The sequence below is a fragment of the Chelonoidis abingdonii genome, chromosome 2 (genome assembly GCF_003597395.2).
Source record: "Chelonoidis abingdonii isolate Lonesome George chromosome 2, CheloAbing_2.0, whole genome shotgun sequence".
In the NCBI taxonomy this organism is placed as follows: Eukaryota; Metazoa; Chordata; order Testudines; family Testudinidae; genus Chelonoidis; species Chelonoidis abingdonii.
The window spans coordinates 136,685,344-136,699,521 of NC_133770.1; the positions used below are offsets into that span (position 1 = coordinate 136,685,344).

The 14,178-nt window shown below is 37.3% G+C and overlaps 1 protein-coding gene across 5 annotated transcripts in view; it reads right to left on the minus strand.

The window, feature by feature from the left end:
* CTNND2 (catenin delta 2) overlaps positions 1-14,178 on the minus strand; it is a 1,230,307-nt gene that overhangs the window by 793,400 nt on the left and 422,729 nt on the right. Inside the window, exon 1 of one of the 5 annotated variants that reach the window (XM_032784553.2) lies at positions 3,945-4,291. The exons of the other annotated variants lie outside the window; for them this stretch is intronic. The gene's annotated coding sequence lies outside the window, so the exon portion shown is untranslated. Of the gene's footprint in view, positions 1-3,944; positions 4,292-14,178 lie in introns of those variants that run through there. 5 annotated transcript variants of the gene reach the window in all.

The following is a 14,178-nucleotide window of genomic DNA, read 5'->3' on the forward strand; positions in this document are numbered from 1 at the left end:
ACTCCCAAAGTCCTGCTTCTTCAGGCTCAAAATAAAGTCTACAATGAATTCTCCTCTTTGACTCTTTATGATCAGGTATCCAGCATAAGATGTGGGTGGAAGGAAATCGCCATAAGACATCACAGAACCTTGCCACCATGCCCATGTCCCTCAAAAATAAGTATTTAAAATGCAACATTACACAAGCTCCATCACTCATCTCATGTGGCATTGCACCTCTGCAAAAGCAAACAACTATGCACTTTACCCACCAGCCCCAAATCTGGGAATGACGATTACTGCAAAATGTACCACATACTGGAGTGGGGTAAGTTTCCTCATATCTGAATGGTCATCCATGATCTCTCCTATATTCAGATACACACATGCATATCTAGATGTTTTAAAATCCAGCATGGAAGTCAGGGCTTACTACTGTTGAGAGAGGTTCTGAACAGTAGTAAGTCCAAAATATTTTTGAAAGTGCAGGGTTATTATTCAATTACTTTATATATTGTGCTGGGGGCTGTACAAACACTTGACAAATCCCCTGCCCTGAATAATTTACAATCTAATAAAGATCTTACAATCTAAGGCTAAGTCTACACCTTTGGCAGCATGCAAAGTACAGGCACTAGACATGTAACTACTGCCCCAGAGAAAGGCAGGCAGTATCCACGCTTGTCACTGTGGTGCATAGCTACATGCTGCAGTGAAAGACAAGTCCAGCAGCAGAGAGAGGCCACAGCAGCTCCCCTTTGCCACAGCTTCACTGCAGCGAAGAAAGGCTCTGGCAGGGGCATGGCAGTGGGGAAAGACTCCAGCACAGAGAAGACATGGAAGGCACTGCTCAGGCATGTAGAGAACTGCATAGGGTATATACCCTGGGTGTTCAAGTGTGTAGGGCACTCTACTGTACTCTAGTCACCTAAGCACTGTCTTGCCATCTACACTGCTATTTACACCTGTGCTAAGTGGGCATGCAGTCTTTGTATTCTCCACACTATTGTAAGTGTAGATGTAGCTGGGCCCATTCTGAATGTGGTTCAGTCACATTGCATCTCACAATCAGGTACTCAAAGAGTCTGCAAATAGAGGGAATGGGTTTCTCAGAAAAGTAAAAGCAGAATACAAATAGATCCTGTAATTTCTTTTATGATTATTTAATTGAAAGAAAGCTTAAGTTACTGTATCCTTATTGCAATATGAACATAAACATGCACAACTGAGGCATTGAGGGCAAACTCCCAGTCCCACTGAAGTCAATGTCTGTATGTCTACACTGTGATGATAAACCAGTGGCACCAAGTCTAAGAGCCTGGGTCAGCTGACTTGGGCTGTGAGGTTAAAAATATCAGTGCAGATATTCAGGCTCAGACTGGAGCCCAGGCTCTGAGACCCTTCCCCCTTGAGCGGTCTCTGAGCCCAGGCTCCAAGCTAAGTTTGAATGTCTACACTGCAATTTTACAGCCCTGCAGAATGAGTCCTGTAAGCCGCAGTCAGCTGACCTAGGCCAGCCAGTGCCAAGGCACAGGTCTTTTATTACAGTGTAGACATATACCCTGTGAGTTTTGCTATCGATTTCAAAGGGACCAGGGTTTGTCCCATAATACACTACCTGTGTACACATATACAGATCTGAATCATACCTGGTGCAACTCCCTGGAAATCAGTAACATAACATGAAGAATAAATTTGGCCCATTATGTCTACTGTGTGTAACTGTTTGAATAAATACAGATATGCATCCAAGAACCATGAAGCCCCTCTACTCATCAATGCATTTAAAACCTATCAACAACTTTCAGTCTCTTGAAATATTTATTTTCCAGTTTCATTAGGATTGCACACAAAGCCTCTGGCACAGGACCACATGAGTGACCTTACTTCACTGAACAATTTTTTTCTCTCATGAATCACTAAATCAGAAATGTAAAACAAGTTTAACTATTGAAATCACTTCAGGTTGTGTTTTGTCACAGTATATTTCACAAGAATTCCCCCAAACTGCCTATTGTTCTTCAGAAAACTAACATTTTTTTAAATTAGAATTCGTGACTTTCATTTCAGAAACCACCATTAATAAATTATGCTTCATTTATGAATTCAATGAAATAATCCTTGGTGACAAGCATATTTTAAATTTACATTCTACAACATATAATCTAAAGTATACACTCAGCAAATGACTGATAACCAATGTATATCATAAGGAGTTAACTATTCTCATTAAAATTAGGCTAATGTCTTATTGTGGGTACAATAAAACTGATTAGTAGATCTAAAAGAATATTTTAGAAAGGTTTGGATTGACTGGGGTAAAGCTTTTTAACACGGGACCCAATAAAGCATTTAATTTTGACAGTTAAGCTCTTCTCAGATAAAAAGATTTTCCAATCATAATACGATTAATACAACTTTATGTAATTTTAAGAACTAGAAAATCTGAATTAAGATATCTTTCATACCACATTCTCTGGAATACATTTTTAAAAACACTTAGCATAGGATTAAAGCAACTAAACTATACTGAGCTAGGAAATATTTTGTCTTTGAGTTTAGCCAACAAATAACCATACATTTAACAGTTATTTTTATATCAAAAGATGATGCCCTTTTGTTTGCTGTAGACATTGTTGTAGAGTATACACTTATTAATGTAATCTGACAAAGACATTCTACTTGCAAATAGTATTAATTCTGTAGTAATTAAATCCTGCACTGTATTCAGTCAGAAGTAATTTGACAGTAATTCATTGCAAGACCCATCAAATTGCACCTTATCTTTTTGCTACATAAATCACCCTAACTGTAGACAGTTTATCACATGTATTCTAATTACTCTTTAGAAATTTCATTTTAAATTCATCCATCAATGATATGCCATTAAATAACATGTTACCTTCAAAAAAGTACAGTAATCAGTTTCAGAATAAAACTTGAAAGGCTAGTATGATTTTTAGGCATACTGAGCTGCTGGGATCAATTCATTTATTTAATTTGCTGAACAGTCACTCATATTCTCCTATGACTTCTGCCAGTAGCAGAGGAACCCATGAGGTCATAATCATGCATTATTGTCACTAATCTTCTGTAAGTGATTTCAAATCAGTTAAATCATTTGAGTAAAAATGTACCTGCAAAGCTAATTGCTTATAGGCTTTGTTTAATTATATAAAGTTCACATCATTCTCATGTGTATAATTTAGAAACAGGGAAACATATAAATTACTGTGGTACATGACAAAGCATTCATTCACTGAGAACTAAGGTTTTCCAATGTAAAAGTGCAAAGCAACAGGTGCATAGCTCAAAATATCCAATTATGAAAAGACATTTTGCACAGGAAAGACCATTCAGTTAATTTTTCTGATCTCTTTGGGGAGTTATTGATTTCTTTAGGACCTAGCTTTAGACTGACTGAAACAAACAAAACCACAAACATTAAATACACTGTTACTGTTTGAGTTAGGACCGTAAAATATTCTAGGAACTAAGACACCGTTACTAAAAGTAACATTACTTACTTGTCTTTATCCAGTGTAAAGTGTTCAGGGTTTCCTTTTTGATTTTTATTTCTAAAATTACCGTAAGTAGTTGAAAAAACAATGAGGTAATCACCAGCTAGTTAAACAGTATTCCAACTGTGATGGACTTAGCTAGGTAGAAGCGTTATTCATTCTTAACAAACATTCTTGAATTATTACGATTTTCAAACACTTATGTAGTGAATCGCAAAAAATATATATAAACTACATTACAGCTATTCACAATTGTCTCTTAGATTTTAAGGCCAGAAGGGACCATCATGATCATCTAGTCTGTTTTCCTGCATATAGTATTGACCTTTAGCAAAACTTGTAGTTTTTTCATAACACATTCTAGCAATCTAACTTTCAGGAAAATAGTTTTCTAAACTTTAACCACAATTTTACAAAACTATTTATTTAGCTTTAACTTTTTACCTTTGTTGTACACTTTGTAAATTAACGCTCCATAATCACTTCCAAAAAAAAGCAGTCTAGACAAACAAGACTAATCAACAAAGCTGAAGAGGAAGAGTTTTCCCTCCTTTCCAAAGCAGTAGTTCAGGCAGATATAGTCAATTTCAACCCCTTTATCACTTGAAAAAACAAATCAAAACCTTAAAAGGTTTTAAATGGAGAATGACGTTGACCATCCTGAACACTCAGAAAACAAAAAAACAGCACTACCTTCTTTTGGTTTCAGCATTCTAGAATTTACAGTAAAATAAAACACAAAATGATATTCATTAGAGCTACCACAAGCCCAGTGCTTGCAGTCTTAAAACAGAAAAGAAAAGAGTTCAGTCAGGCACAAAGGTCTCCATGGCAACAGTGAATTTAGACCCCTATTGGCATTATTTATGCAACATTTCATCACAAAAGGACCCTCCCACTAGCCTAGCTGGCATATTTTACAGTTTTCCAGTCTCTCTTCCTTTTTCCTTTAATTCCTATCTGGCCCTTAAGCTATTTGTATCTCAACATAAATATCCCCCCAGTATCGTAAAATAAATTCAATCCGTCTTTCAGCTTTCTTGTGCTGTATTTCAGAGACAGCAAGTGCATTTTAAATCCTGTAGAGTTTACATTTAAAAACCTTTCTACTTTGATATCAAAGATCCATTGTTTGCAAACAAAAATAAATTTTGACTCTGTTTAGATACAGTTTTCTGCTTTTATTTCATTAAATTCTTCCTAAATATATGTCTAGAAATTGAAACCTTGCAGAAAAACATTTTAGAAAAAGCATTATTGGCAAAAGTGCAAAGCAGATGCCACGTTATTAAACTGCTGGCCTGTGCCCATTTCCCAATGATAATTTTTCATCTGTGTTTGCAGTATAGAAATCTAATTTAACATTTATGTATTTTTATTTTGCTTTTTGCAGCCATGATAAGGACTATATATTTGATTTACGTTCACATTGTAGTGGAAGTTAATAGAAATGAAAATGCATAATAAAACATATTTCTATGCTATCACAACTCAAACAAGTCTTTTTGTGAATTTATTATTGTTTCCCTTTTTACCTTAATATATAGTTTTACTATATGACCTTAATAGACTGTTTAAAATAAAAACGATTATAATTTGCTCTGACAAACTTACATAGAGGTACTAATCAATGTAAAAAGTGAGGGTAAGAGATAAAAGCACATTAAGGGTTAAGGTCTTCTTTCCTTCTGTATTTAAAACTCCAGGGCCCCAATTTTGCAAATGTACCCAAGTAACTTTATGCATATAAGTAGTTCCATTAACTCAATGAAATTACTTATATGGCTCCCCAGTAAGAAAAATATAATATCTATGATGAATGATAACTTCATATCAAATCATTCTAGCCATGGATATTCTGTAAATAGTTCACTGACTGTATTTTTCTATGCTGAGAACTTTTAGATACACATGTAGTTTCACTAAAATCAATAAGAGTAATATGTAAACAATATTTTTTGCATAAATAAAGGATTGATTCTGCAAATCCCAATAACAAGAAGTAGATAATCTGAATATTCAGAGAAAAATACTTTTTGGCTACTTTTTTAATGTACTTTTTAAATTGCGTAACTCGAATTTTGCGTAAGTCAGAAACGTATCTCCGATCATTATGCAAAAACACAACAACAAAAAACCAACCTCTTATTTCTATCTTATGGAACTTTTTCTGTAAGCTCAGATTTGAGTATGTCAGGTTTACGTAACTCGGGAAGCGTCTGTACTGTGTAAGCAATAACTGGATGCATGTTTCCTTAACTGCTCATTTTTCTTTTGAATAATGTTTGGTTTTATCATTCAACATGTCACCTAGTGATCCTCTACTAAATAAATTTTCTGTAACTGATCGAGAAGCTCGAACCTGAAAACTAATCTGGATTTTATTGCACCTTTATCTTTAACAACTTAATATTAATTGGGAATATTTCACCATAAAAGTAACAAAAGATTACAGGTGGCTAGCCTATGCCTCCCTTCCCACTGCCGACGCTATTGTGGCTACACTACTATTTTTAGTATGCTAGCTCAATGAGAGCTAACATGAGTATGCCAACACAAACTGGGAACTACACCCCTATCTCATCATGTAAATTTAGCCATAAAGTGGGACAGCTCTTTAGCTGGTATAAATCAATGCAGATCCATTGATTTTATGGATCTATCCCAAATAGATGTATGTATTAGAATATGATTTTATCATTATTATGAAAGGTAGGGATGGGCACTTCTCTTATTTGTTTCATAAATTGAAATAAAATAAAATTATTATATCCATTTTAGTTTACAAATTAGCGTGTTTATGCACAGGAGAGGAATTAATATTAGTATGCACTAATAATAGTTGGTTCCCAATATTAACATTAAATGACTAAAGTAATACTGAAAATAACAGACCTCGTTACATTTTAGTACATTAAAAAAACAACAATAAAAACCTTTTCTGTTCAATCCGGACCAAAAGAAAGCAAGCCATTATGCATACCAAAGTACAATTCTCTCTTTTTGAAGAGCAATGACAAAAGACCTAACATCCTATACTTCCAATCACTAATAATAAATAGAAGTTGTAACGTTTTAAACAGAAATTATAGCAGGTTGCTCTCCAAATGTCATAGTGAAGCTAGAGGACAGTTTTGCTAGCTTTTACAGGATACACTGTGTGCATGTCATAAGGAGGGAGTGAGAGTTCAGTCAGAATGGGCTGACTCAGCTTTTAATCACCAGACTTCATTCATCCATACTCCCCATGGCAGAGGTAAAGTGAAGTAAAAATGATCACCTAATGGGGGAAGAGAGAAAGCTAGAAGCAAAAAAAAGAACCCACACAAGCACTTTCAGAAAGTCAGCTGGTTTTAGTATAACCTCCCCTGCTCAAAAAAAACCTGCCTTTGTGTATCTGCTATGAGCAGTGCCATTGATACAAAAAGGCCACGATTAACGTATTATCCCAGAAAAACTATTGCAATGAAAATACAATTAGTAATAGAAGTTTTAAGATTTCAGTGTCTGTTTCAGGACACTGGGGAGGGGATGAGTGCTTTATAAGATTTTTTCTTTTATGAATTAAGTTACATATTTACTAGATTCCCTATAGCTTTCCCAAGCCATTGGCTTGTTTCAGAGAAAACAATAGCAGCTTTTACCTTTATTTTCCTTTCCTGTTTAGGAGGTTCTGAAGATTATTATTTGTGATAAATGAGAGGCCTAAAAATGGCAGTCTAATGAGCAAAATCTACTTCACATGAAATAATGTCTCCAAAGGGTAATTAAGTACACAATATTCAAAGTATCTTATTTCACTGAGATGTTGTGACTGACCCTCCAGTTAGCATTTCAATACACTAATATGCCTCTTTGTCTCAGGAAGGTTCTACAGCAATACATAAAAACACAGGAACTCTATTTATTATGTATATTACGGCAGTGTCCAAAATTTACTAGATGTATATAGTCCCCCCATGTAAGAGTAAATTAACTGAGAAATTAAATTGAATATCTTTATTGAATACAACTGAACAATATGACTCCAGTTACTGAGATAAATGCAAAATCAAATCGAAAAAGGACTCACTTGATTGTATTAAAATATTTTGATAGTTACATAATCTTGAACCTTTTTCAGTTAAATATTTTGAAAGTTATAACAAGCGCTATTTGTAGCTATTTATTAGAAGTGAGGCAAGACTATTCCAAAATAAAATTGTTAATAAATGAAAAAGGAAGGAAACTCCATTTTTCCCAAATATTTTTGTGTTGAGGTATGTTCTGTTGCTCTGACACAGAGGTATTTAAGCTCTTAAATTTGAACTCATGTTTAAGTGCTTTGCTGAATTGGGATCTGCTTCATGTTGAGGAAGGTAGCCTATAAGAAAATAGACAAGAGAAGGTGGGAGTGTGCTTTGTAACATACTTTGGATCCTGGCTACCCTGCACTTCTCATTCAAACAAAACTCCAGTTAAATGCAAGGTTTAGTTGAGAAGGGAGTGCAGAGCCCAGGTGCAACAAGGAATATCAGGACTAATTACGTAGAATTACTTCTACATTCTCCTTCCTGCTCTTCAGTTTAATTCTTTACTGAACCGCAGCTCAGATTTCCATCTTTTCAGGGAGGTTCAAAAAGCATTATATACAGTTCTATGTCCTGTGTTATACAGGAGGTCAGAATGGATGCTCACAATGGTCCCTTCTGATCTTGGAATCTATGAAATGCAGGGTCAATCTATTTTAAACCCTGAATGATACTCGCATACAACACCTATTAGATAACTATTATTGTCTTCGGTGTATTCTTCCTGTACAAACTGTTTATATCGTGACTTTTTTTCCCTGACATCTGAATCTCAATTTTGGGTTTTCAGTTTAACATTCACAGTCTTTTGTTTCAGCGTGACACAACCATACAGACTTTCCCCAGGCAGTGTGTTTTACTTAATTTTTTTTTCAGAATTTGAATAAAAAATGTTATGTGTCAAAGTCCATATCCAATGCCACCCACCAATTTAATGGATGGGAAACTTGACTGAATCTGCAAGGTGCCAGATAGCTTTAGGATAAAAGGAGGAGTTTATATAGAGATAGAGCCATCCTCCCCCAGGTATTTGCTGCCCATTGACTGGCCAGACAGATGTGAGCCCATTAGCTCTTGCTTCCCACAGTCATTTATTTAAACCCTGGGGTGGAGTTTCTCAGACCTCTTGTCACATTTTTACTTGAACACTCTCCCTTCCCATAGTTTAGTAAAGGAACTGTGTTTTTAGATTGCTGTGACTGGGCTCTGACTGATTACTTATTTAAGGATCAGGAAAGAATTTTTCGCCATCAGGCCAAAGTGTCTGTGACCTAGTGGGTTTTGTTTGTTTGTTTGGCCTTTATGGTGCTGTGAGGAAGGCACAGTTAAGTTAAACAGTTATAGGATTTAAGGGGTTAGTGTTAGGAATTTATGAATGTTAGTTTGTCTCAACTTGCAGCCAGAGTCCAGGGCAGATAAAAGGCCAAAGAACCAGTGACCAGAAAACAAGAGATATGGAATTCTGCTGGTGGAGCTCAGTGGGAAAGAAAGGGAGACCTGAAGTCCTTGTAGATCAGGATCCCGTTTTGGTACCTTCTGTCCCATTGAAGAAGAAGGTGAGAGGATTGAGCAGAGCAAACTGAATGCTAGAGTAGGCAATGGAGAGTCTACCCTGAGTTATGGACTATATGATAGAAGCAATGTAAACTCTGCAGTGGACCCACATATGTCTGATAAGGAGAAATGGGCAGATAACACCCCTCTCCAATGTTAAATTTTAATAAGCTGGAGCCTGTCACTTAAAATTCATGCCTATGTTTGTCCTCCTTTACTTGTGTGTACTGAACAATGACTTCAGCCTTTTCAGTAAACACAAATATCTGGTCTGTAAATCCTTTCAGTTAGCACTGATTCCAGTGCTAATGGGTGGCTTGTTCTCTTCAACTTGTCTGGTCAGTCAATGGAACTTAGGCACATGATGAATTGATGTGCTGAACAGAGATGAGAACATTCACATGCTTAAAGTTCAGCACTTGCTTAAGTGCTTTAATGGTGGCTTCTCTACTGGCTTCAAGAAACCACTGGGCCATCTTAGTAAATATCAGTACCCTTTTCTGGGCACTTATAGCTGTGCCCCTGCTCTGCAGTCTGTGCAGAGGCAGACACAAAGAGGTTTCCAAAATAATCCAGCTTTTCCATTGCTTCTCTCCATTTTCTTGGACCTAATGTCCCCTCCCCCGCAACATAAATAAACCCACCATCAGCACAACTGCAATATAAAATCAGATGTATTGTATCAGCTCAAGCCTTTGTCAAATTCCCATTCTCTTGTATTTACCCAAGTTTTAATCTTATGATCTGGAAAACAACTAACTTTTGTGTTCAACACTGTGCAAGTCCATTCTATAAACTCTGTATACATCTTTCAATAATTTCGCACCCAGGACAAACTCAGTTCAAAATCCTATAAATAGAGAATATAATTCCCTGATAATAAAGATGTTTTTCAATGTCTGAATAATTAGTCATATATGGGTTTTCTTTCAATGAATTTTGTATGTCACTGTCTTTGGGTTTAATCACTTAAAGAACACTAATAAGGAAAAAAAAAGTATAAATTAAGCAGTCTGAATCTCCTAACAACTTCTGGCTGCTAAAAGGCCTGTCAATACACTCTTCACAAACTCCCCAGTTCTAGTTAACTTTATAAGTAATATCTGAAAGTTTTAAAATAATGACATCCTTGGTAAGGTAGGAAGTGCCTACCATGGCTCGGTGTTCTTGAGCATAAAGCAAAAAAGTGGACATGTATAATCAAATATTAGGCTGAGATTTTCAAAAGTGCTCAGCACTGGTCTCTCATTCTGCTGCTATTGAAGACAATAGCAAAACTCCCACTCACTTCAATGGGTGTAGAGTGAGACCAAAGACTGAATGCTTTTTAAATTCCCATTCCTAAATGCTAATTAGTTTGATTACTGGCTACTGCAGGGAATTATATAGAGAGGCTAACTGTGGTTTTGTTTCAGTCCTTACACCAAGAAATCTATTTGGTAAGTTGGTCAGAAAATGTTAATAGAATTTTCAAACATGTATTGATCATTTGGCAGATTTCTGGCCAGCTATATTACTTGGTGATTTTTACTTTATTCTTATTCTTAACCTATGTACAACCTTTCATAACAGGTAAAAAGTGCTAGGACATGTGAGCTATAAAGAAAAAAATACACTCTATGTTCTTATACATCACAGCTCCCCTAAGAATCCTTTTTTCCAATACCTATCCTGTGTTTATCATGATAGCCAACCACTTCTAATTGTTTTGTGTTCCTCGATTTATCGTTTTAAATTTGTTTTATATGAAACAAATCATGACAATTTTGCTTTGAGACACAGATAGATATGCTAATCTGTTCATTTGCAACACAGTCTAGATTTCCCCTTACTGCCTCCAGCCAACTTCACTTTCAGAACTGGTACTCTGGAGGCAAGACATCTTGCCAGTGATTGACAAGAGATGAGTTCTCCAGAGCACCATACAGCAGTTGTTGGACCAACAGAAGTGACCAGAAGGGGCATATCACAGTGAAAATGGCAAGCTGTTGGCATGATGAAACAGGAAGACATGCTATGGATGAGTGAATTAGGAGTCTGCAAGGTGTGACAATCCTGCTAAATACATGGCAGCTGAAACCTCTGTATAACATAGATAGTGTAATCTTTGCTTGGTAAGTAAACTGTTCACTGAGGTAGTAAGATGGTAAACTATCATACTACTTCAGTAGTGCAGGTTAGTAATTTTCATTTTTATCCTGCATTGCAAAGCTTTAATACAGGGATACAGTTTTGACCCAGACCTCGATTTTCTTGTGATTCTTGGCTTCCATCCCTTTCATATTTTCACTGCTTTACTCTATGCTCCCTTGCCAGTTTATGTCCACCCCTAGTTTGTTAACTCTTGCTTAGCAACACCCACTTTTCTTCCCAGTTTAGAACTCTCACTTTCCAGACCTTTAGTGACTTTATGTGACAGATTGGAGGAGGGGCTACAAACCTGCTTACTTCCTCTCTACCACTGCTGCTGCTGTGCAAGCTTTTGGGGCATTATTTTTTATTAGAAGAGCTTTCTGACTGAACTGGTAACCCATTTCTTAGGGCAGTTATTATACCATCTCTTCTGGGACTTCTGCATTTTGCTCAGATGTTGACTCACAATAATTTCAGGAAATTTTACACTTGCAATACAATTCCATACTCTGTGTCATACTGGCTGGTCTTCTGAACATCTTATTCAAGAGCCCTTACATATGACTAAGGGTCATCATTAAATGGAGTGGGATCAGGGCCAGATTTTCTCCCCTTGTCCTGGACCCTTTGCACCACTTAGGCAGTGCAAAATGGTGAAATCTGGCCCTAACTGGTCAGCTGAGAATGCCCCTGGTGTGGGGGAAACTCTTAACTGGTGTAAAAGTGCAAGTGTAACACCGACAGACCCCAGTTATCATCGGGCAATACTGAACCACGGACCTTCAGAGCTTAGTGCATGAGCCTCTACTGCATGGGCTAAAAGCCATATGGCTCTTAGCAAAGGCTGTAGAGCAGACTCATTTTCTCTCTCTCTAAGTGGTCTCAGTGCCACTAGATGGGACAGAACACCACACCCAGGAGGTGTGTGGGTTACACAAGCTCCTGTGCCAACTTCCATCCATGCCTTGGCCTTAGGCATATGTTGAGGTTGGGCTGAACACTCTTGCACTTTATCAGTTCTCAACTGGCACATGGGTCCTTGGAGACCATAGCCATTTAGCATAAATTAAAGCTGCTCCTAGGTTGCTCTGACCCCTGGGCTAGGACAGCTGGAGAACAAAGTAACCATAATAGGCTCCCTGAATATCCTTGGGCTGAGTAGCTCTTGATGTAGGAGAGAATCTGGACCACTCAATCAGTCTCATGTCAATGGTGATTATTCCTCACATCAAGTAATTGCTGTACAGTCCAATGGCCGACCCATTAGAGGGTTACTGCACTGACCCAAACTACCCTTCCACCCCCAAACAAAATAAAACGAAACAAAAACCTGTCTTCCTGATTGCAAATCCATAGGGCTATTTGATTCTGGCAGATGGCCACCTCTTCAACATGGTTTTAAAAAACAAAGCCACTCAGATCACAAACACCTCTACTGCCATAGATCAAGTGGGAATCAGTTCAGCAGACAAGATGTTTTTTGGGTTTTTTTTGGTTTTTTTATGAATAACCAGACAGGCAAGAGCGTGTCTGACACTTTCAGAAGAACTTAAGAGCATCCAGCTCCCATTAGGCTCCTTTGACTATCCTAGCCTTTATTAGGGATTAAAGTAGGAAAAATCTCCTGTAAGCCTGGGAAACTTTGTAATATAGGAAGAGCAAAATAGGCAACCCAGTTATCCCAGTCAATTTTACAGAGCATGGATTTTTCAAGTTGTAACTAAACTGATCTGAGAAGCTTTCAGTATGGGAGTGAAAGACAGTCCTTTAGTCCTTGTAATCCATGGTTTTTCTGCAGGATCTGTATGAGCTAGGCTACTAAGGACCTGATCCTGCTGTCCTCTCTCCGACAAACTCCCATTGACAAACATACAGAGTTGTGGGTGTGCAGGTGGTGGAGGGATGATTTCTCAAATCACCACACAGTCTTTATTCACCCTGCACTCTGTCAAACTGTACTTCGTGGTGGCACCTTGCATGCCTCCTCAGAGCAAGCATGGTGGGAGGCTGCAGGTAGATCTACCTGTAGGCATAAACACCTGTTTTCTCACAAACATAAGGCTACTGCAATCCTAAAGCAGTGAATCTCACCTCTCATCCTGCTGCAGCACTGTTCCTGGGGCCTAAGCAGAGGGCAAGGGTGGAGATTGGACAGCTAGCTGGATTCATTATTAAAGGTAATTCAAGGATGATGCAGTATTACCTTTTGTACTCTGGCTTCAAGGAAAATCACCTCCAGAAAATGGTCTCAGGAGCAATCACTTCCATGAGTGCCCTCAGTGGAGTTCGGTTATGAGGTAACCAGGAAGCAAATGTGTTACTCAATGCATCTTTAATTAATATTTTGTTGATTTTTTTTTAATCTCCAAAAGACAAGAACACTGGAGTAATATATTACTTTTTCAGGGATAACTGTAGCTACTATGAGGGCTGACAAGGACCATCCATTGCTGAACTAAGTGACAGTCATTTTCTCAGAATTAATTTGCTTCTTTTTTCCAGGCACTTCACTATTAACATCATGATTAATTATAAATCTGTGTTACAAAGACACAGAATTCCATATCAATGTTCCTTGTAATTCCTATATTCATAAAGTAAAACCAGCCTTTTTTTTACATACATAAGAGCACATTTCTACAATCCTAAAGCCTTAAAAAAAATCTCCCTCTGCTGCAAGAGTTTTTCTGTTCTGCAAGAGGAATTCCACTGTATAACAATGTATTCCTCTAAGAGTAACATGCAGGTCCTGAAAACAGTTGCATGCTACATTATATGGGTGAGAGAGAGAAGATACAAAGGAGTATAGATATGTGGTAGAATTATGTACCTGAAGTGTATTTGGCAAGCAGTGTCTAAGCCACACCTGTTCCAGTCAAAGGAGTATAGGTTTACCCGCTTGAATGTGTCGCCGCTATAAA